Raw genomic sequence first — 22,003 nt, forward strand, 5'->3', positions numbered from 1 at the left:
TATCCGTTTACCTAAATCTCTATTGTACCATTTCGTACCTTTTGTACCCTAAGTACGAATTGCCAAAACTACTTTATTCCTAGTAATATCAATTCCAAATTTAAGGATTCCAGCTCTATCCGTTTACCCTAATCCAAATTGTACTAAATTTAGTATTATTTAGTACTTTTCGTACACTCATAGTTTATAAAAACCCTTTTCTCACCCTCAGTCCAAATTTGAGGAATCAAGCTTTATCCGTTCACCCAAACCCAAATTGTACTAAATTCTGTACCATTTAGTGCTTTCCGTATCAATAATTACGAATTTCCCACACTACCTCAATCCTACACTTCAAAAGTAATCTTAATTCCAAATTTCAGGATTCCAGCTTAATCCGTTCTTCCAAATGCAAATTGTACCATTTTGTACTCTTTGATCCCATAAGCACGAATTTCCAAAACTACCATTCATTTATACCTATTCTCCAACAGTAATTGTAATATCATATTTCGGGATTTCAGCTCTATATGTTAACCCAAATCTCAACTGTACCAAATTTCGTACCATTTAGTATATTTCGTACACATAAACACGAGTTTCCAAAATCACCTCAATTCTACTCTCCAACAGTAATCTTAATTCCAAATTTCAGAATTCCAACTCTTCCTGTTCGTCCAAATCCAAATTTAGTACTATTTAGTACTTTTACCACCCATAAGTACGAATTTCCAAACTTATCTCAATCTTACACTCCAACAGTAATCTTAATTCTAAAATTGAAGATTCCAGCTCTTTTCGTTCATCCAAATCCCCATTTTACCAAATTTAGTACCATTTAGTACTTTTCATACACATAAATACGAATTTCCGAAACTTCCCCAATCCTACACTCCAACTGTAATCTCAATTCCAAATTTCAGGTTTCCAGCTCGATTCGTTCACCCAAATCCCTATTGTACCAAATTTAGTACCACTCAGTACCTTTTGTACCCATAAGTACGACTTTAGTACTTTTCGTTGCCATAAGTACGAATTTCCAATAGTATCCCAATCCCACACTCCAATAGTAATCTTATTCCAAATTTCACTATTCCAGCTCTATCCGATCACTTAAATTCATATTGTACCAAATTTGGTACCATTTAGTACTTTTCGTACCCAAAAGTACGAATTTCCAAAATACCTCTATCCTACACTCCGACTGTAATCCTAATTCTAAATTTCAGAATTGCAGCTCCATCCGTTCCCCCAAATCCAAATTGTACCTTATTTGGTACTATTTAGTACCTTTCGTATCCATATGTACGAATTTCGAAAACTACCTCGATATCTCAAACCTACACTCCAACAGTAATAGTAATTCCAAATTTCAGAATTCCGACTTTATCGGTTCGCCCAAAATCAAATTGTACCAAATTAGTACCATTTAGTACTATTCGTACACATGAGTACATATTTTCAAAACCTCCTCCATATATCAACTCATCTTCAAAACCTTGATTTTCATTCCAAATTTCAAGATTTTAGCTCTATCCGTTCACGTAATACCAAATGGTACTAAATTTAGTACCATTTAGTACTATTCGTACACATGAGTACACATTTTCAAAACCACCTCCTTATATCAACTCATCTTCTAAACCTTGATTTTCATTCCAAATTTCAAGATTTTAGCTCTATCCGTTCACGTAATACCAAATGGTACTAAATTTAGTAACTTTTAGTACTTTTCGTACACTTATAGTTCGAATTTCCAAAAACCCTTTGGTACACCTTTCTAACTCTCCATAAGTGAACCTCATTCCAAATTTCAGAATTCTAGCTCTGCGCGTTTGCCTAATACTAAGGGTACCATATTTAGTACCTTTTAGTACTTTTCGTACCGTTCTAGTTCGAATTTCCAAAAATCCAGCCTTATCTGACACCTTGGGACCAAGAGTGACACTCCCTCAAAATTTCAAGATTCTAACTCCAGTCGTTTAGCCTGGGCGTTGATTATGAATCAGTCAGTCAGTGAGTCAGTGAGTCAGTGAGTCAGTGAGTCATCATTACTGAACTCTTTTATAAGTATAGATTTTTTCTGTAATCGTGGATTTTTTATAAAATATTTTCTCAATAATCGTGGGTTTTTTATAAAATATTTTCTCAATAATCGTGTCTTTGTCATAAAATATTTTTTCAATAATCGTGTCTTTGTCATAAAATATTTTTTCAATAATCGGGGCTTTTTATTAAACATTTTTTAATAATCGTAAATTTTTTAAATCCTATTTTTTCAAAAATCGTGGATTTTTTAAAAAATATTTTTTCAAGAAGGGTCTCCGACGAATATTTCGATGTGTTTGTTGTAAACGAAATGACAAATTTAAGTAATTATACCCACCATATTATGGTGAAAGGTATACAAATATTATTGATTTAATATAAGCCACACAACTGTTAAAGTACATATTCTTAGCATTTTGCTACTCTCAAAATCAATCCCCGACCAAAGCTCTTTTTAGTGAATCAAGCTAAGCACATAGCCCCAAATTTCAATCGCCATAAGACCATTTTGTTAATAAACCATTTTCCAGAATAGAAGGCTGCAAATAGTAGGAATAAACCTTTCAAATTCTTCAAATTTATTATTGAATGTGGGCCGAAATCCCGGGGCACTGCAATACCGGGCCAACCCGCGACAGAAGTGGAGCAAGCCCATAAAACTTCCGTCAATTTCAAATTTATTCAATTATGGCCCCAAACCCATAAAGAGTTTAGGCCTGACAAAAAATTATTTTAGACTCATTAGAGTGCTCCTCTCCACGGAAATCTTTAGTAAAAGGCGAAAGATTTATTCGACAACTGAAGAGAAGCCAGAGTAAAGATTTACGGTACACACTGAACTCTATTAGTCAACGGGAAACTAAAGTGAATGAGAAATTTCGTTAATGTTTGACGGAGCTAATATTAATTTGACATACACAGCAGTCACAAAACGTTCTCACTAAAATGTTGCTATACAGTTTTACAAAATATTTTTCATTAACCCTCCGTTGGACACCAGAGACTGGCCAGGCCTTTTTCATTTTATTTTGCATTTTAAACTGGGTTACGATAAAGCTATGAACCTGAGATTCCAGGTAGCTTCATGAAATTTTTTTACCTTTCAAATGAAGGAAACATGAAGTCAAAAGGATCACCAGAAAAGGAGCTACAAGGATTTTTTGACATACATATCACATTCGTAACACATGAGTCTGGTCAGACCCCACCCATTTTTTATTCAAAAATTTCCGAAAATTTTCTTAAAATTTGATTATTCCTACATTATTTGACAAAACGAATACCCTTTTATGAAACTTGTCGCATTTCACCCTACCATGTCTTCAAAATTGCACATAAAAAGATCGCAAAAGCAGGATATGGGTTTGAAATCAGTGAATGTACCACAACCTAACAAAATCCCTTGCAAATAGGGTTACACTTGTATTCTAGACAGTTATACACATAACTGGACTAATAAAACCCATTACTTAGCTTTTCTGCTCTTTTTATGGGGTGGATTGGTCCAAATATGGAATTCTCCACATGAATTATAAGAAAATCCTTAGGATATTTGCCTTTATTTACCTCTTGATATCATCGTTATTGCACTACAATAAGCTGGTAAGTTATAAAATAGCCACTCTTCATTCTGAATAATAGGCCAAAACTAAAATATAGTGCTTCAAAATGAAATATAAATAGGATTTTCGAGCATAGAGACAAGAAAACTACGAATTTTTAACTTCGTAGGCATATGTCCTGTTTTACTAACTTGATAATATCATTCAAATTTATAGTTTTTCGGCATGTTTTTTGACAAATAAGGATTATTTATTAAAGATTAGGGTCCTTTAAACATATTCTACAACAGAACATTGGTGGCGTTTATTTAATTGGGATAGCTGTTACAATTTTGATTTTTCAAAATAGTCTGGCTTAATCCCTTTTGTTGTTTTAATATTTAAAACAACAAGTTTATTAGTGGAGAAGGTTTGGCATTGTTCGCCAAGGGGTAAGGCAAGGAAGACTAGTTTCGATCCACGCCACTGGATCTCATCAGTTCCCTTTGTTTCTTGTTTGTGGATATTCTCCACCGAAGTTATTTTTCAATAACTTCTTCAACAAGGAACTTTTTATACCCAAACATCAATCGTCAGCTCGAAGTATAAACGTAAACAAACCCCTTGGCGAACAATGCCAAACCTTCTCCACTAATAAACCCCTTGGCGAACAATGCCAAACCTTCTCCACTAATAAACTTGTTGTTTTAAATATTAAAACAACAAAAGGGATTAAGCCAGACTATTTTGAAAAATCAAAATTGTAACAGCTATCCCAATTAAATAAACGCCACCAATGTTCTATTTGAGAAACACTGGCACGGTTTTGTGTGTTGTTGGTATATAAGCTACCAAACAGCATTTGGGTATGTGTTTTTTTTGAAAAATCAACGACACATACGAGTGGAAGAAGGTTTGCTTTGTTTCGTAAACACTTTCGTCGGAGTTGTGTTAGGTACCCAAAGAAAAACTTCTCATTGAAGGGTTTTCTTTGTTTACGTTTATACTTCGAGCTGACGATTGATGTTTGGGTATAAAAAGTTCCTTGTTGAAGAAGTTATTGAAAAAAAACTTCGGTGGAGAATATCCACAAACAAGAAACAAAGGGAACTGATGAGATCCAGTGGCGTGGATCGAAACTAGTCTTCCTTGCCTTACCCCTTGGCGAACAATGCCAAACCTTCACACTAATAAACTTGTTGTTTTAAATATTAAAACAACAAAAGGGATTAAGCCAGACTATTTTGAAAAATCATATTCTACAACTTTTTATATCGACACCTCCAAATAATAGTATGCTAAGTCTAAAAAGTGAGTTTTGCAGGAGAAGCTCTCAAAGTTTGGAAATTTTTTTGAACTTCAGTACTATGCTAAGTTAACATTTGTTTATAACTTCTGTTCGGATTGACCGATCATTACCAAAATTAGACAGAATTTAAGTTAAAGGACGTTCGACACCTCCAAATAATAGTTTGCTAATTCTGAAAAGCGAGTTTTGCAGGACAACCTCTAAAAGTTTGGAAATTTCTTTGACCTTCCGTACTATGCTAAGTAAATATTTGTTTATAACTTCTGTTCGGATTGTCCGATCATTACCAAAATTTGACAGAATTAAAGTTAAAGGATGTTAAATATAAAATTGTAAAGAACTTGAAAACATGCTAAGTCGACTTAGCATACTATTGTTTGGAGGCGTCGATATGAAAATGTTAATCAAGTTTACTAAAAAATTAAAAATAATTTTATGGGTCTGGCCAGACTCATGTGTTACGAATATGACAAACAATGTTGGTGTCCAACGAAGGGTTAATCCTGGAATTTTTTGAAAAATAATATTTTTTTTTAAATCGTGGTTTTTTTAAAAAAAATATTTTTTCAATAATAGTTTTTTTTTACAAATATTTATCAATAATCGTGGATTAAAAAAAAAATGGTTTTCAATGACATTTTTCCAATAATCGTGGATTTTTTAAAAAAATATTTTTTTCAATAATCTTGGATTTTTTAAAAAATATATTTTCAATAATTCATTAAATTCATTAAACGCGGAATTTAATAACAAAAAATATTTTTTGCAATAATAGTGGATTTCTTTTAAATATCCTTTTGTCAATTATCGTGGATTTTTAGAAAAAAATATTTTTTCTTGTAAATAATCGTGGATTTAAAAAAAATATTTGTTCAATTATCGTGTTTTTTTTTACAAATATTTCTCAATAGTCCTGAATTTTTTTTTAAATGACATTTTTCCAATAATCGTGGATTTTTTAAAAAAATATTTTTTCAATAGCTTTCGATTTTTTCAAAAATATGTATCTTTTCAATAATAGTCGATTTTTAAAAATGTTTTTCCAATAATCGTGGATTTTTTTTTTAAAAAAATATTTTGGATTTTTTAATAAATATTTTTCAATAATCGTGGATTTTTTAAAAAATTATTTTTCCAATAATCGTGTATTTTTTTTTATAAAATATTTTTTCTGTAATCGTGGATTTTTTATAAAATATTTTCTCAATAATCGTGGGTTTTTTATAAAATAATTTCTCAATAATCGTGTATTTGTCATAAAATATTTTTTCAATAATCGTGAATTTTTAATAAATAATTTGTAATAATCGTAAATTTTTTAAATCCTATTTTTTCAAAAATCGTAGATTTTTTAAAAAATATTTTTTCAAGAAGGGTCTCCGACGAATATTTCGATGTGTTTGTTGTAAACGAAATGACAAATTTAATTAATTATACCCACCATATTATGGTGAAAGGTATACGAGTACAAATATTATTGATTTAATATAAGCCACACAACTGTTAAAGTACATATTCTTAGCATTTTGCTACTCTCAAAATCAATCGCCGACCAAAGCTCTTTTTAGTGAATCAAGCTAAGCACATAGCCCCAAATTTCAATCGGCATAAGACCCCCTTTTGTGTTAATAAAATATTTCAAAATTTATTCAATTATGGCCCAAACCCATAAAGAGTCTAGGCCTGACAAAAAATTATTTTAGACTCATTAGAGTGCTCCTCTCCACGGAAATCTTTAGTAAAAGGCGAAAGATTTATTCGACAACTGAAGAGAAGCCAGAGAAAAGATTTACGACACACACTGAACTCTATTAGTCAACGGGGAACTCAAGTTAATGAGAATTTTCATTAAAACAAAACATTTATTTTATAACAAAGTGTACACGGACATAGAATAACAACGTATTAGTTAAAGAGATAATGATGTAAAAAAACATACATGTATCAAAAAAAAAAAAGCGAGCTCGTGTCAAGATATAAGGGTTGTTGGCAGTAGTACAAGGAGCAACGTACCATAAGCAACAACAACCAACATCAGCATAGTTTTATGTAGTACGCTTAAGTGTACTAAACATCTTATCAAGTCACGCCTTTGGCTGTGCTAATACGTGAAAAAATATTCCCTAAAAATCCAAGACATGGCCGCGTTAATGCTTGAAAAAATATTCTTTAAAAATCCACGCTTATAGTTGGGAAGGTATTTGAAAAAATATTCTTTAAAAATCCACGCTTATAGTTGGGAAGGTATTTGAAAAAATATTCTTTAAAAATCCACGCTTATAGTTGGGAAGGTATTTGAAAAAATATTCTTTAAAAATCCACGCTTATAGTTGGGAAGGTATTTGAAAAAATATTCTTTAAAAATCCACGCTTATAGTTGGGAAGGTATTTGAAAAAATATTCTTTAAAAATCCACGCTTATAGTTGGGAAGGTATTTGAAAAAATATTCTTTAAAAATCCACGCTTATAGTTGGGAAGGTATTTGAAAAAATATTCTTTAAAAATCCACGCTTATAGTTGGGAAGGTATTTGAAAAAATATTCTTTAAAAATCCACGCTTATAGTTGGGAAGGTATTTGAAAAAATATTCTTTAAAAATCCACGCTTATAGTTGGGAAGGTATTTGAAAAAATATTCTTTAAAAATCCACGCTTATAGTTGGGAAGGTATTTGAAAAAATATTCTTTAAAAATCCACGCTTATAGTTGGGAAGGTATTTGAAAAAATATTCTTTAAAAATCCACGCTTATAGTTGGGAAGGTATTTGAAAAAATATTCTTTAAAAATCCACGCTTATAGTTGGGAAGGTATTTGAAAAAATATTCTTTAAAAATCCACGCTTATAGTTGGGAAGGTATTTGAAAAAATATTCTTTAAAAATCCACGCTTATAGTTGGGAAGGTATTTGAAAAAATATTCTTTAAAAATCCACGCTTATAGTTGGGAAGGTATTTGAAAAAATATTCTTTAAAAATCCACGCTTATAGTTGGGAAGGTATTTGAAAAAATATTCTTTAAAAATCCACGCTTATAGTTGGGAAGGTATTTGAAAAAATATTCTTTAAAAATCCACGCTTATAGTTGGGAAGGTATTTGAAAAAATATTCTTTAAAAATCCACGCTTATAGTTGGGAAGGTATTTGAAAAAATATTCTTTAAAAATCCACGCTTATAGTTGGGAAGGTATTTGAAAAAATATTCTTTAAAAATCCACGCTTATAGTTGGGAAGGTATTTGAAAAAATATTCTTTAAAAATCCACGCTTATAGTTGGGAAGGTATTTGAAAAAATATTCTTTAAAAATCCACGCTTATAGTTGGGAAGGTATTTGAAAAAATATTCTTTAAAAATCCACGCTTATAGTTGGGAAGGTATTTGAAAAAATATTCTTTAAAAATCCACGCTTATAGTTGGGAAGGTATTTGAAAAAATATTCTTTAAAAATCCACGCTTATAGTTGGGAAGGTATTTGAAAAAATATTCTTTAAAAATCCACGCTTATAGTTGGGAAGGTATTTGAAAAAATATTCTTTAAAAATCCACGCTTATAGTTGGGAAGGTATTTGAAAAAATATTCTTTAAAAATCCACGCTTATAGTTGGGAAGGTATTTGAAAAAATATTCTTTAAAAATCCACGCTTATAGTTGGGAAGGTATTTGAAAAAATATTCTTTAAAAATCCACGCTTATAGTTGGGAAGGTATTTGAAAAAATATTCTTTAAAAATCCACGCTTATAGTTGGGAAGGTATTTGAAAAAATATTCTTTAAAAATCCACGCTTATAGTTGGGAAGGTATTTGAAAAAATATTCTTTAAAAATCCACGCTTATAGTTGGGAAGGTATTTGAAAAAATATTCTTTAAAAATCCACGCTTATAGTTGGGAAGGTATTTGAAAAAATATTCTTTAAAAATCCACGCTTATAGTTGGGAAGGTGCTTGAAAAAATATTCTTTAAAAATCCACGCTTATAGTTGGGAAGGTGCTTGAAAAAATATTCTTTAAAAATCCACGCTTATAGTTGGGAAGGTGCTTGAAAAAATATTCTTTAAAAATCCACGCTTATAGTTGGGAAGGTGCTTGAAAAAATATTCTTTAAAAATCCACGCTTATAGTTGGGAAGGTGCTTGAAAAAATATTCTTTAAAAATCCACGCTTATAGTTGGGAAGGTGCTTGAAAAAATATTCTTTAAAAATCCACGCTTATAGTTGGGAAGGTGCTTGAAAAAATATTCTTTAAAAATCCACGCTTATAGTTGGGAAGGTGCTTGAAAAAATATTCTTTAAAAATCCACGCTTATAGTTGGGAAGGTGCTTGAAAAAATATTCTTTAAAAATCCACGCTTATAGTTGGGAAGGTGCTTGAAAAAATATTCTTTAAAAATCCACGCTTATAGTTGGGAAGGTATTTGAAAAAATATTCTTTAAAAATCCACGCTTATAGTTGGGAAGGTATTTGAAAAAATATTCTTTAAAAATCCACGCTTATAGTTGGGAAGGTGCTTGAAAAAATATTCTTTAAAAATCCACGCTTATAGTTGGGAAGGTGCTTGAAAAAATATTCTTTAAAAATCCACGCTTATAGTTGGGAAGGTGCTTGAAAAAATATTCTTTAAAAATCCACGCTTATAGTTGGGAAGGTATTTGAAAAAATATTCTTTAAAAATCCACGCTTATAGTTGGGAAGGTATTTGAAAAAATATTCTTTAAAAATCCACGCTTATAGTTGGGAAGGTATTTGAAAAAATATTCTTTAAAAATCTACGCTTATAGTTGGGAAGGTATTTGAAAAAATATTCTTTAAAAATCCACGCTTATAGTTGGGAAGGTATTTGAAAAAATATTCTTTAAAAATCCACGCTTATAGTTGGGAAGGTATTTGAAAAAATATTCTTTAAAAATCCACGCTTATAGTTGGGAAGGTATTTGAAAAAATATTCTTTAAAAATCCACGCTTATAGTTGGGAAGGTATTTGAAAAAATATTCTTTAAAAATCCACGCTTATAGTTGGGAAGGTATTTGAAAAAATATTCTTTAAAAATCCACGCTTATAGTTGGGAAGGTATTTGAAAAAATATTCTTTAAAAATCCACGCTTTTAGTTGGGAAGGTATTTGAAAAAATATTCTTTAAAAATCCACGCTTATAGTTATGAAGGTATTTGAAAAAATATTCTTTAAAAATCCACGCTTATAGTTGGGAAGGTATTTGAAAAATATTCTTTAAAAATCCACGCTTATAGTTATGAAGGTATTTGAAAAAATATTCTTTAAAAATCCACGCTTATAGTTGGGAAGGTATTTGAAAAATATTCTTTAAAAATCCACGCTTATAGTTGGGAAGGTGCTTGAAAAAATATTCTTTAAAAATCCACGCTTATAGTTGGGAAGGTTCTTGAAAAAATATTCTTTAAAAATCCACGCTTATAGTTGGGAAGGTGCTTGAAAAAATATTCTTTAAAAATTCACGCTTATAGTTGGGAAGGTGCTTGAAAAAATATTCTTTAAAAATCCACGCTTATAGTTGGGAAGGTGCTTGAAAAAATATTCTTTAAAAATCCACGCTTATAGTTGGGAAGGTGCTTGAAAAAATATTCTTAAAAAATCCACGCTTATAGTTGGGAAGGTATTTGAAAAAATATTCTTTAAAAATCCAGGCTTAAAGTTGGGAAGGTGCTTGAAAAAATATTCTTAAAAAATCCACGCTTATAGTTGGGAAGGTATTTGAAAAAATATTCTTTAAAAATCCAGGCTTAAAGTTGGGAAGGTGCTTGAAGAAATATTCTTTAAAAATCCACATTAGTAGTTGGGAAGGTGCTTGAAAAAATATTATTTAAAAATCCACGCTTATAGTTGGGAAGGTGCTTGAAAAAATATTATTTAAAAATCCACGCTTATAGTTGGGAAGGTGCTTGAAAAAATATTATTTAAAAATCCACGCTTATAGTTGGGAAGGTGCTTGAAAAAATATTATTTAAAAATCCACGCTTATAGTTGGGAAGGTGCTTGAAAAAATATTATTTAAAAATCCACGCTTATAGTTGGGAAGGTGCTTGAAAAAATATTATTTAAAAATCCACGCTTATAGTTGGGAAGGTGCTTGAAAAAATATTATTTAAAAATCCACGCTTATAGTTGGGAAGGTGCTTGAAAAAATATTATTTAAAAATCCACGCTTATAGTTGGGAAGGTGCTTGAAAAAATATTATTTAAAAATCCACGCTTATAGTTGGGAAGGTGCTTGAAAAAATATTATTTAAAAATCCACGCTTATAGTTGGGAAGGTGCTTGAAAAAATATTCTTTAAAAATCCACGCTTATAGTTGGGAAGGTGCTTGAAAAAATATTCTTTAAAAATCCACGCTTATAGTTGGGAAGGTGCTTGAAAAAATATTCTTTAAAAATCCACGCTTATAGTTGGGAAGGTATTTGAAAAAATATTCTTTAAAAATCCACGCTTATAGTTGGGAAGGTATTTGAAAAAATATTCTTTAAAAATCCACGCTTATAGTTGGGAAGGTATTTGAAAAAATATTCTTTAAAAATCCACGCTTATAGTTGGGAAGGTATTTGAAAAAATATTCTTTAAAAATCCACGCTTATAGTTGGGAAGGTATTTGAAAAAATATTCTTTAAAAATCTACGCTTATAGTTGGGAAGGTATTTGAAAAAATATTCTTTAAAAATCCACGCTTATAGTTGGGAAGGTATTTGAAAAAATATTCTTTAAAAATCCACGCTTATAGTTGGGAAGGTATTTGAAAAAATATTCTTTAAAAATCCACGCTTATAGTTGGGAAGGTATTTGAAAAAATATTCTTTAAAAATCCACGCTTATAGTTGGGAAGGTATTTGAAAAAATATTCTTTAAAAATCCACGCTTATAGTTGGGAAGGTATTTGAAAAAATATTCTTTAAAAATCCACGCTTATAGTTGGGAAGGTATTTGAAAAAATATTCTTTAAAAATCCACGCTTTTAGTTGGGAAGGTATTTGAAAAAATATTCTTTAAAAATCCACGCTTATAGTTATGAAGGTATTTGAAAAAATATTCTTTAAAAATCCACGCTTATAGTTGGGAAGGTATTTGAAAAATATTCTTTAAAAATCCACGCTTATAGTTATGAAGGTATTTGAAAAAATATTCTTTAAAAATCCACGCTTATAGTTGGGAAGGTATTTGAAAAATATTCTTTAAAAATCCACGCTTATAGTTGGGAAGGTGCTTGAAAAAATATTCTTTAAAAATCCACGCTTATAGTTGGGAAGGTTCTTGAAAAAATATTCTTTAAAAATCCACGCTTATAGTTGGGAAGGTGCTTGAAAAAATATTCTTTAAAAATTCACGCTTATAGTTGGGAAGGTGCTTGAAAAAATATTCTTTAAAAATCCACGCTTATAGTTGGGAAGGTGCTTGAAAAAATATTCTTTAAAAATCCACGCTTATAGTTGGGAAGGTGCTTGAAAAAATATTCTTAAAAAATCCACGCTTATAGTTGGGAAGGTATTTGAAAAAATATTCTTTAAAAATCCAGGCTTAAAGTTGGGAAGGTGCTTGAAAAAATATTCTTAAAAAATCCACGCTTATAGTTGGGAAGGTATTTGAAAAAATATTCTTTAAAAATCCAGGCTTAAAGTTGGGAAGGTGCTTGAAGAAATATTCTTTAAAAATCCACATTAGTAGTTGGGAAGGGGCTTGAAAAAATATTATTAAAAAATCCACGCTTATAGTTGGGAAGGTGCTTGAAAAAATATTATTTAAAAATCCACGCTTATAGTTGGGAAGGTGCTTGAAAAAATATTATTTAAAAATCCACGCTTATAGTTGGGAAGGTGCTTGAAAAAATATTATTTAAAAATCCACGCTTATAGTTGGGAAGGTGCTTGAAAAAATATTATTTAAAAATCCACGCTTATAGTTGGGAAGGTGCTTGAAAAAATATTATTTAAAAATCCACGCTTATAGTTGGGAAGGTGCTTGAAAAAATATTATTTAAAAATCCACGCTTATAGTTGGGAAGGTGCTTGAAAAAATATTATTTAAAAATCCACGCTTATAGTTGGGAAGGTGCTTGAAAAAATATTATTTAAAAATCCACGCTTATAGTTGGGAAGGTGCTTGAAAAAATATTATTTAAAAATCCACGCTTATAGTTGGGAAGGTGCTTGAAAAAATATTATTTAAAAATCCACGCTTATAGTTGGGAAGGTGCTTGAAAAAATATTATTTAAAAATCCACGCTTATAGTTGGGAAGGTGCTTGAAAAAATATTATTTAAAAATCCACGCTTATAGTTGGGAAGGTGCTTGAAAAAATATTATTTAAAAATCCACGCTTATAGTTGGGAAGGTGCTTGAAAAAATATTATTTAAAAATCCACGCTTATAGTTGGGAAGGTGCTTGAAAAAATATTATTTAAAAATCCACGCTTATAGTTGGGAAGGTGCTTGAAAAAATATTATTTAAAAATCCACGCTTATAGTTGGGAAGGTGCTTGAAAAAATATTATTTAAAAATCCACGCTTATAGTTGGGAAGGTGCTTGAAAAAATATTATTTAAAAATCCACGCTTATAGTTGGGAAGGTGCTTGAAAAAATATTATTTAAAAATCCACGCTTATAGTTGGGAAGGTGCTTGAAAAAATATTATTTAAAAATCCACGCTTATAGTTGGGAAGGTGCTTGAAAAAATATTATTTAAAAATCCACGCTTATAGTTGGGAAGGTGCTTGAAAAAATATTATTTAAAAATCCACGCTTATAGTTGGGAAGGTGCTTGAAAAAATATTATTTAAAAATCCACGCTTATAGTTGGGAAGGTGCTTGAAAAAATATTATTTAAAAATCCACGCTTATAGTTGGGAAGGTGCTTGAAAAAATATTATTTAAAAATCCACGCTTATAGTTGGGAAGGTGCTTGAAAAAATATTATTTAAAAATCCACGCTTATAGTTGGGAAGGTGCTTGAAAAAATATTATTTAAAAATCCACGCTTATAGTTGGGAAGGTGCTTGAAAAAATATTATTTAAAAATCCACGCTTATAGTTGGGAAGGTGCTTGAAAAAATATTATTTAAAAATCCACGCTTATAGTTGGGAAGGTGCTTGAAAAAATATTATTTAAAAATCCACGCTTATAGTTGGGAAGGTGCTTGAAAAAATATTATTTAAAAATCCACGCTTATAGTTGGGATGGTGCTTGAAAAAATATTATTTAAAAATCCACGCTTATAGTTGGGAAGGTGCTTGAAAAAATATTATTTAAAAATCCACGCTTATAGTTGGGAAGGTGCTTGAAAAAATATTATTTAAAAATCCACGCTTATAGTTGGGAAGGTGCTTGAAAAAATATTATTTAAAAATCCACGCTTATAGTTGGGAAGGTGCTTGAAAAAATATTATTTAAAAATCCACGCTTATAGTTGGGAAGGTGCTTGAAAAAATATTATTTAAAAATCCACGCTTATAGTTGGGAAGGTGCTTGAAAAAATATTATTTAAAAATCCACGCTTATAGTTGGGAAGGTGCTTGAAAAAATATTATTTAAAAATCCACGCTTATAGTTGGGAAGGTGCTTGAAAAAATATTATTTAAAAATCCACGCTTATAGTTGGGAAGGTGCTTGAAAAAATATTATTTAAAAATCCACGCTCATAGTTGGGAAGGTGCTTGAAAAAATATTATTTAAAAATCCACGCTTATAGTTGGGAAGGTGCTTGAAAAAATATTATTTAAAAATCCACGCTTATAGTTGGGAAGGTGCTTGAAAAAATATTATTTAAAAATCCACGCTTATAGTTGGGAAGGTATTTGAAAAAATATTCTTTAAAAATCCACGCTTATAGTTGGGAAGGTATTTGAAAAAATATTCTTTAAAAATCCACGCTTATAGTTGGGAAGGTATTTGAAAAAATATTCTTTAAAAATCCACGCTTATAGTTGGGAAGGTATTTGAACAAATATTCTTTAAAAATCCACATTAGTAGTTGGGAAGGTGCTTGAAAAGTATTCTTTAAAAATCCACGTTTATAGTTGGGTAGGTGCATAAAAAAATATGCTTTAAAAATCCACACATGTAGTTGGGAAGTTGCTTGAAAAAATATTCTTTAAAATCCACGCTTATAGTTGGGAAGGCGTTTAAAAAATATTCTTTAAAAATCCGTGCTAATAGTTGGAAAGGTGCTTAAAAAAATATTCTTTAAAAATCCACGCTTATAGTTGGGAAGGTGCTTGAAAAAACATATTCTTTAAAAATCCTTACAGATATACCTGTTGATCCTCTTCATGTTTGTTTGTTGTTTATTTTGGCATATTTGGGAAGATTGCCGATAATGTATAATTAGATATTTAAATTCCTAATGATGGTGAATAACTGCTTTGTTTTTCAATAAAAATAATTGTTTGTTTTTTTTAGTTCAATAAAAATAAACAATTATCGATCTGCAAATAGTTCGAAAAATATATATTTCGCCTTACAAAGTAGTTTTCGTTTTCAATCAAATTTAATATTTCTTCAAGAAGAGATGTATTTCCATCGTTTAATAATATTTATCATTTTTATCCCCTCAATATTTGGAGCAAGAAAGGTTAGTTATTGTCAATAATAATATTACCTAATCTTCCAACATTCCATTAATTTACAGAAAACTCCCAAAGCATATTTTATTGAAAGCAAAAATGAAATAAATCCAAATTATATTAAACAATTTCAAGTGAATATAAGCAGTAGTCGTGATTCTCTAAATATTCTGGTGGAGTTTGAGCAAGATATTACAGATATCTGGACCACTGTGGGTGTTGCTCTATGGCAGAAATCTAGTAAAGATTTTCGAACCATAGTGTCCTACGACATTAATTTGTGTGACACATTGCAACGTATAAAGTCTTCAAAAATTCAAATTTTAAATGTTTGGATTACAAATTTCTTAAAATATGGAAACTTATCTGCCGCATGCCCTTTTACAAAGGTAAGTTAGTCAAACGTTTAAAAAAATCACGTTTAATTTATTTTTTAGAATCTTTATTTCTTCAACAATTTGAAATTCGAGAAGGAAAGCATACCCCCCTATGCACTACCAGGAAAATTTCAAACCCATATGTCCGGATACAAAAAGAATAAAGATGGCTCTAAAGATGTTATCGCTTCATCGTATTTGTCGTTTGAATTAAAGTGAAAAAAAATGTTTTACAAAATTAAATAAAGAATATATTTTGAAGCAGCTAAGCGGCCAAAGGCTTGATTTTTTCAACATTTTTTAAATAAATTTTTTCAATCACCTACTGATCTATAAGCGTAGATTTAAATAAAAATTTTTCAAGCACCTATTTAGCTACAAGCGTGGATTTTTAAATAAAATTTTTTCAAGCCCCTTCCCAATCATAGTCATAGTCTTGATTTTTAAACAATATTTCTTCAAGCACCCTCCCAACTGTAAGTGTGGATTTTTAAATAAAAATTTTTCAAGCACCTACTCAGCTATAAGCGTGACTTTTCAAATAAAAATTTTTCCAGCACCTACCCAGCTATAAGCGTGGATTTTTAAATAAATTTTTTTCAAGCTATAAGCGTGGATTTTTATATAAATTTTTTTCAAGCTGTAAGCGTGGATTTTTAATTAAATTTTTTCCAAGCAATAAGCTTGGATTTTTAAATAAATACTTTTCAAGCACCTACTCAGCTATAAGCATGGATTATAAATTTTTTTCAAGCACCTACTCAGCTATAAGCGTAGATTTTTAAATAATTTCTTTTCAAGCACCTACTCAGCTATAAGCGTGGATTTTTTAATAATTTCTTTTCAAGCACCTACTCAGCTATAAGCGTGGATTTTTTAATAATTTCTTTTCAAGCACCTACTCAGCTATAAGCGTGGATTTTTAAATAATTTTTTTCAAGCACCTACTCAGCTATAAGCGTGGATTTTTAGATAAAATTTTTTCAAGCATCTACTCAGCTATAAGCGTGGATTTTTAAATAATTTCTTTTCAAGCACCTACTCAGCTATAAGCGTGGATTTTTAATTAATTTCTTTTCAAGCACCTACTCAGCTATAAGCGTGGATTTTTAAATCAAATACATACTCAGCTATAAGCGTGGAATTTTAAATCAATTTTTTTCAAATACATACTCACCTATAAGGGTGGAGTTTTAAATCAATTTTTTTCAAATACATACTCAGCTATAAGCGTGGAGTTTTAAATCAAATTTTTTCAAATACATACTCAGCTATAAGCGTGGAGTTTTAAATCAAATTTTTTCAAATACATACTCAGCTATAAGCGTGGAGTTTTAAATATTTTTTTTTTTTTTTCAAATACATACTCAGCTATAAGCGTAGGTTTTTAAATAAATTATTTTTAAGAAACTACTCAGCTATAAGCGTGGAGTTTAACGAATATTTTTTGTCAAACACCATCACAGTTCATAGAAGCATAGACCTTAAATTAGTCATAACTGTGGCAGTCTTTTTTATGTATGTTGTCGTTGCTTTTGCAAGGAACATAACCAATTGTTCCTTCAGGTAAAAAATAAACTCATTGATGTTCTTTCAACAACCCTTATTTTTCTACAGCAGCTCGATATTTAATTTTACTTTAGTTGTGTAAGGATTCCAATTCGTTAACGTTTTCACGTAATAATTCTCATTCACTTAAAGTTGTTACTCACGTATAAAGTTGTCCTTGGTCGGTGTTTATTTATCGCTTCTCGGCCTTATGGCTAAGATCAAAGTGTAGTATCTGTTCTTATCAGCTTAACATCTGATAGATCCTCCATCGGAGGACAACAAATGTTAAACTGATTTTTGGAAATTGGCGGAAGTTTAGGGGCTTGCTCCACTTCTGCCGCGGGTTGGCCCGGTATTGCAGTACCGCCGGGATTTCGGCCCACTTTCAATAATAAATTTTAAGTTTTTGGGGGTAGGAGTATTTTGGAAGTTTCCAACTAGAATATAAAGAATAATCAAGGGATTGCTGTACAGAGGAGGAAAAACGACGTAGTCCCTTAAGAATAAAGAATGGGTTTCATCAAGCAAGAAGTATCTGCAGATTCATAGAGAATTTATAATAATTCTTTGTAAAATGCTGAAAAGGGGTCTTTAACTAAAACCTAACCTTCATTATTATACATAAGTCTTCTTTTGTTATAGTTTGGATTTACCGAACAGATTTACAGCGTTCCGGTTAACATAAAGTTAAAAGTGATGATGGAATTTCAGGGAGGAGCTTCTTGTCATTAACTTTCATTGTGAAAATTATATTTTTAATGCCTCCAAGTTAGTTTATTTTGCATTTTCAAATCCATCAGATAGTAAAGGAACACATGTAATAATGGCCCTCAGTTTCCCTTGAAAGGTCAGAGACTACCAGAAAAAGGGTTTTTATAGGAGTATCTATAGACGACTGAAAAGGAGTCTCTATAGACGACTGAAAAGGAGTCTCTATAGACGACTGAAAAGGAGTCTCTATAGACGACTGAAAATGAGTCTCTATAGACGACTGAAAAGGAGTCTCTATAGACGACTGAAAAGTAGTCTCTTTAGACGACTGAAAAGGAGTCTCTATAGACGACTGAAAAGGAGTCTCTATAGACGACTGAAAAGAAGTCTCTATAGACGACTGAAAAGGAGTCTCTATAGACGACTGAAAAGGAGTCTCTATAGACGACTGAAAAGGAGTCTCTATAGACGACTGAAAAGGAGTCTCTATAGACGACTGAAAAGGAGTCTCTATAGACGACTGAAAAGGAGTCTCTATAGACGACTGAAAAGGAGTCTCTATAGACGACTGAATAGGAGTCTCTATAGACGACTGAAAAGGAGTCTCTATAGACGACTGAAAAGGAGTCTCTATAAACGACTAAAAAGGAGTCTCTGTAGACGACTGAAAAGGAGTCTCTATAGACGACTGAAAAGGAGTCTCTGTAGACGACTGAAAAGGAGTCTCTATAGACGACTGAAAAGGAGTCTCTATAGACGACTGAAAAGGAGTCTCTATAGACAACTGAAAAGGAGTATCTAAAGACGACTGAAAAGGAGTATCTAAAGACGACTGAAAAGGAGTATCTAAAGACGACTGAAAAGGAGTCTCTATAGACGACTGAAAAGGAGTCTCTATAGACGACTTAAAAGGCGTATCTATAGACGACTGAAAAGGCGTACCTATGACGACTGAAAAGGAGTCTCTATAGACGACTGAAAAGGAGTCTCTATAGACGACTGAAAAGGAGTCTCTATAGACGACTGAAAAGGAGTCTCTATAAACGACTAAAAAGGAGTCTCTGTAGACGACTGAAAAGGAGTCTCTATAGACGACTGAAAAGGAGTCTCTGTAGACGACTGAAAAGGAGTCTCTATAGACGACTGAAAAGGAGTCTCTATAGACGACTGAAAAGGAGTCTCTATAGACGACTGAAAAGGAGTCTCTATAGACGACTGAAAAGGAGTATCTAAAGACGACTGAAAAGGAGTATCTAAAGACGACTGAAAAGGAGTATCTAAAGACGACTGAAAAGGAGTCTCTATAGACGACTGAAAAGGAGTCTCTATAGACGACTTAAAAGGCGTATCTATAGACGACTGAAAAGGCGTACCTATGACGACTGAAAAGGAGTCTCTATAGACGACTGAAAAGGAGTCTCTATAGACGACTGAAAAGGAATCTCTATAGACGACTGAAAGGAGTCTCTATAGACGACTGAAAAGAAGTATCTAAAGACGACTGAAAAGGAGTCTCTATAGACGACTGAAAAGGAGTCTCTATAGACGACTGAAAAGGAGTCTCTATAGACGACTGAAAAGGAGTCTCTATAGACGACTGAAAAGGAGTCTCTATAGACGACTGAAAAGGAGTCTCTATAGACGACTGAAAAGGAGTCTCTATAGACGACTGAAAAGGAGTCTCTATAGACGACTGAAAAGGAGTCTCTATAGACGACTGAAAAGGAGTATCTATAGACGACTGAAAAGGAGCCTCTATAGACGACTGAAAAGGAGTATCTAAAGACGACTGAAAAGGAGTCTCTATAGACGACTGAAAAGGAGTATCTAAAGAAGACTGAAAAGGAGTCTCTATAGACGACTGAAAAGGAGTCTCTATAGACGACTGAAAAGGAGTCTCTGTAGACGGCTGAAAAGGAGTCTCTATAGACGACTGAAAAGGAGTCTCTGTAGACGACTGAAAAGGAGTCTCTATAGACAACTGAAAAGGAGTATCTAAAGACGACTGAAAAGGAGTATCTAAAGACGACTGAAAAGGAGTATCTAAAGACGACTGAAAAGGAGTCTCTATAGACGACTGAAAAGGCGTATCTATAGACGACTGAAAAGGCGTACCTATGACGACTGAAAAGTAGTCTCTATAGACGACTGAAAAGGAGTCTCTATAGACGACTGAAAAGGAATCTCTATAGACGACTGAAAGGAGTCTCTATAGACGACTGAAAAGGAGTATCTAAAGACGACTGAAAAGGAGTCTCTATAGACAACTGAAAACGAGTCTCTATAGACGACTGAAAAGGAGTCTCTATAGACGACTGAAAAGGAGTCTCTATAGACGACTGAAAAGGAGTCTCTATAGACGACTGAAAAGGAGTCTCTATAGACGTCTGAAAAGGAGTCTCTATAGACGACTGAAAAGGAGTCTCTATAGACGACTGAAAAGGAGTATCTAAAGACGACTGAAAAGGAATCTCTATAGACGACTGAAAAGGAGTATCTAAAGACGACTGAAAAGGAGTCTCTATAGACGACTGAAAAGGAGTCTCTATAGACGACTGAAAAGGAGTATCTAAAGACGACTGAAAAGGAGTCTCTATAGACGACTGAAAAGGAGTCTCTATAGACGACTGAAAAGGCGTATCTATAGACGACTGAAAAGGCGTACCTATGACGACTGAAAAGTAGTCTCTATAGACGACTGAAAAGGAGTCTCTATAGACGACTGAAAAGGAGTCTCTATAGACGACAGAAAAGGAGTCTCTATAGACGACTGAAAAGGAGTATCTAAAGACGACTGAAAAGGAGTCTCTATAGACGACTGAAAAGGAGTCTCTATAGACGACTGAAAAGGCGTATCTATAGACGACTGAAAAGGCGTACCTATGACGACTGAAAAGGCGTATCTATGACGACTGAAAAGGAGTCTCTATAGACAACTGAAAAGGAGTCTCTATAGACGACTGAAAAGGAGTATCTAAAGACGACTGAAAAGGAGTCTCTATAGACGACTGAAAAGGAGTCTCTATCGACGACTGAAAAGGAGTATCTAAAGACGACTGAAAAGGAGTCTCTATAGACTACTGAAAAGGAGTCTCTATAGACGACTGAAAAGGAATATCTAAAGACGACTGAAAAGGAATATCTAAAGACGACTGAAAAGGAGTCTCTATAGACGGCTGAAAAGGAGTCTCTATAGACGGCTGAGAAGGAGTCTCTATAGACGACTGAAAAGGAATATCTAAAGACGACTGAAAAGGAGTCTCTATAGACGACAGAAAAGGAGTCTCTGTAGACGACTGAAAAGGAGTCTCTATAGACGACTGAAAAGGAGTCTCTGTAGACGACTGAAAAGGAGTCTCTATAGACGACTGAAAAGGAGTCTCTATAGACGACTGAAAAGGAATCTCTATAGACGACTGAAAAAGAGTCTCTATAGACGACTGAAAAGGAGTCTCTATAGACGACTGAAAAGGAGTCTCTATAGACGACTGAAAAGGAGTCTCTATAGACGACTGAAAAGGAGTCTCTATAGACGACTAAAAAGGAGTCTCTATAGACGACTGAAAAGGAGTCTCTATAGACGACTGAAAAGGGGTCTCTATAGACGACTGAAAAGGAGTCTCTATAGACGACTGAAAAGGAGTCTCTGTAGACAACTGAAAAGGAGTCTCTATAGACGACTGAAAAGGAGTCTCTGTAGACGACTGAAAAGGAGTCTCTATAGACGACTGAAAAGGAGTCTCTATAGACGACTGAAAAGGAGTATCTAAAGACGACTGAAAAGGAGTCTCTATAGACGACTGAAAAGTAGTCTCTATAGACGACTGAAAAGGAGTCTCTATAGACGACTGAAAAGGAGTCTCTATAGACGACTGAAAAGGAGTCTCTATAGACGACTGAAAAGCAG

The 22,003-nt window shown here is 32.2% G+C and overlaps 3 non-coding genes across 3 annotated transcripts; 1 reads left to right on the top strand and 2 right to left on the bottom strand.

Moving 5' to 3' along the window:
• Positions 1-2,721: 2,721 nt before the first annotated feature.
• LOC141404427 (U5 spliceosomal RNA) lies at positions 2,722-2,846 on the bottom strand. The gene has a single exon (XR_012413026.1). It is a non-coding gene; the product is annotated as a U5 spliceosomal RNA (small nuclear RNA).
• A 3,694-nt stretch (positions 2,847-6,540) lies between these two features.
• LOC141404429 (U5 spliceosomal RNA) lies at positions 6,541-6,663 on the bottom strand. The gene has a single exon (XR_012413028.1). It is a non-coding gene; the product is annotated as a U5 spliceosomal RNA (small nuclear RNA).
• A 10,914-nt stretch (positions 6,664-17,577) lies between these two features.
• Positions 17,578-17,773, top strand: LOC141404410 (U2 spliceosomal RNA). The gene has a single exon (XR_012413009.1). It is a non-coding gene; the product is annotated as a U2 spliceosomal RNA (small nuclear RNA).
• Positions 17,774-22,003: the final 4,230 nt, after the last annotated feature.

Source organism: Musca autumnalis, unplaced genomic scaffold (genome assembly GCF_047663935.1).
Source record: "Musca autumnalis isolate F117 unplaced genomic scaffold, ASM4766393v1 scaffold_4, whole genome shotgun sequence".
NCBI lineage: Eukaryota > Metazoa > Arthropoda > Insecta > Diptera > Muscidae > Musca > Musca autumnalis.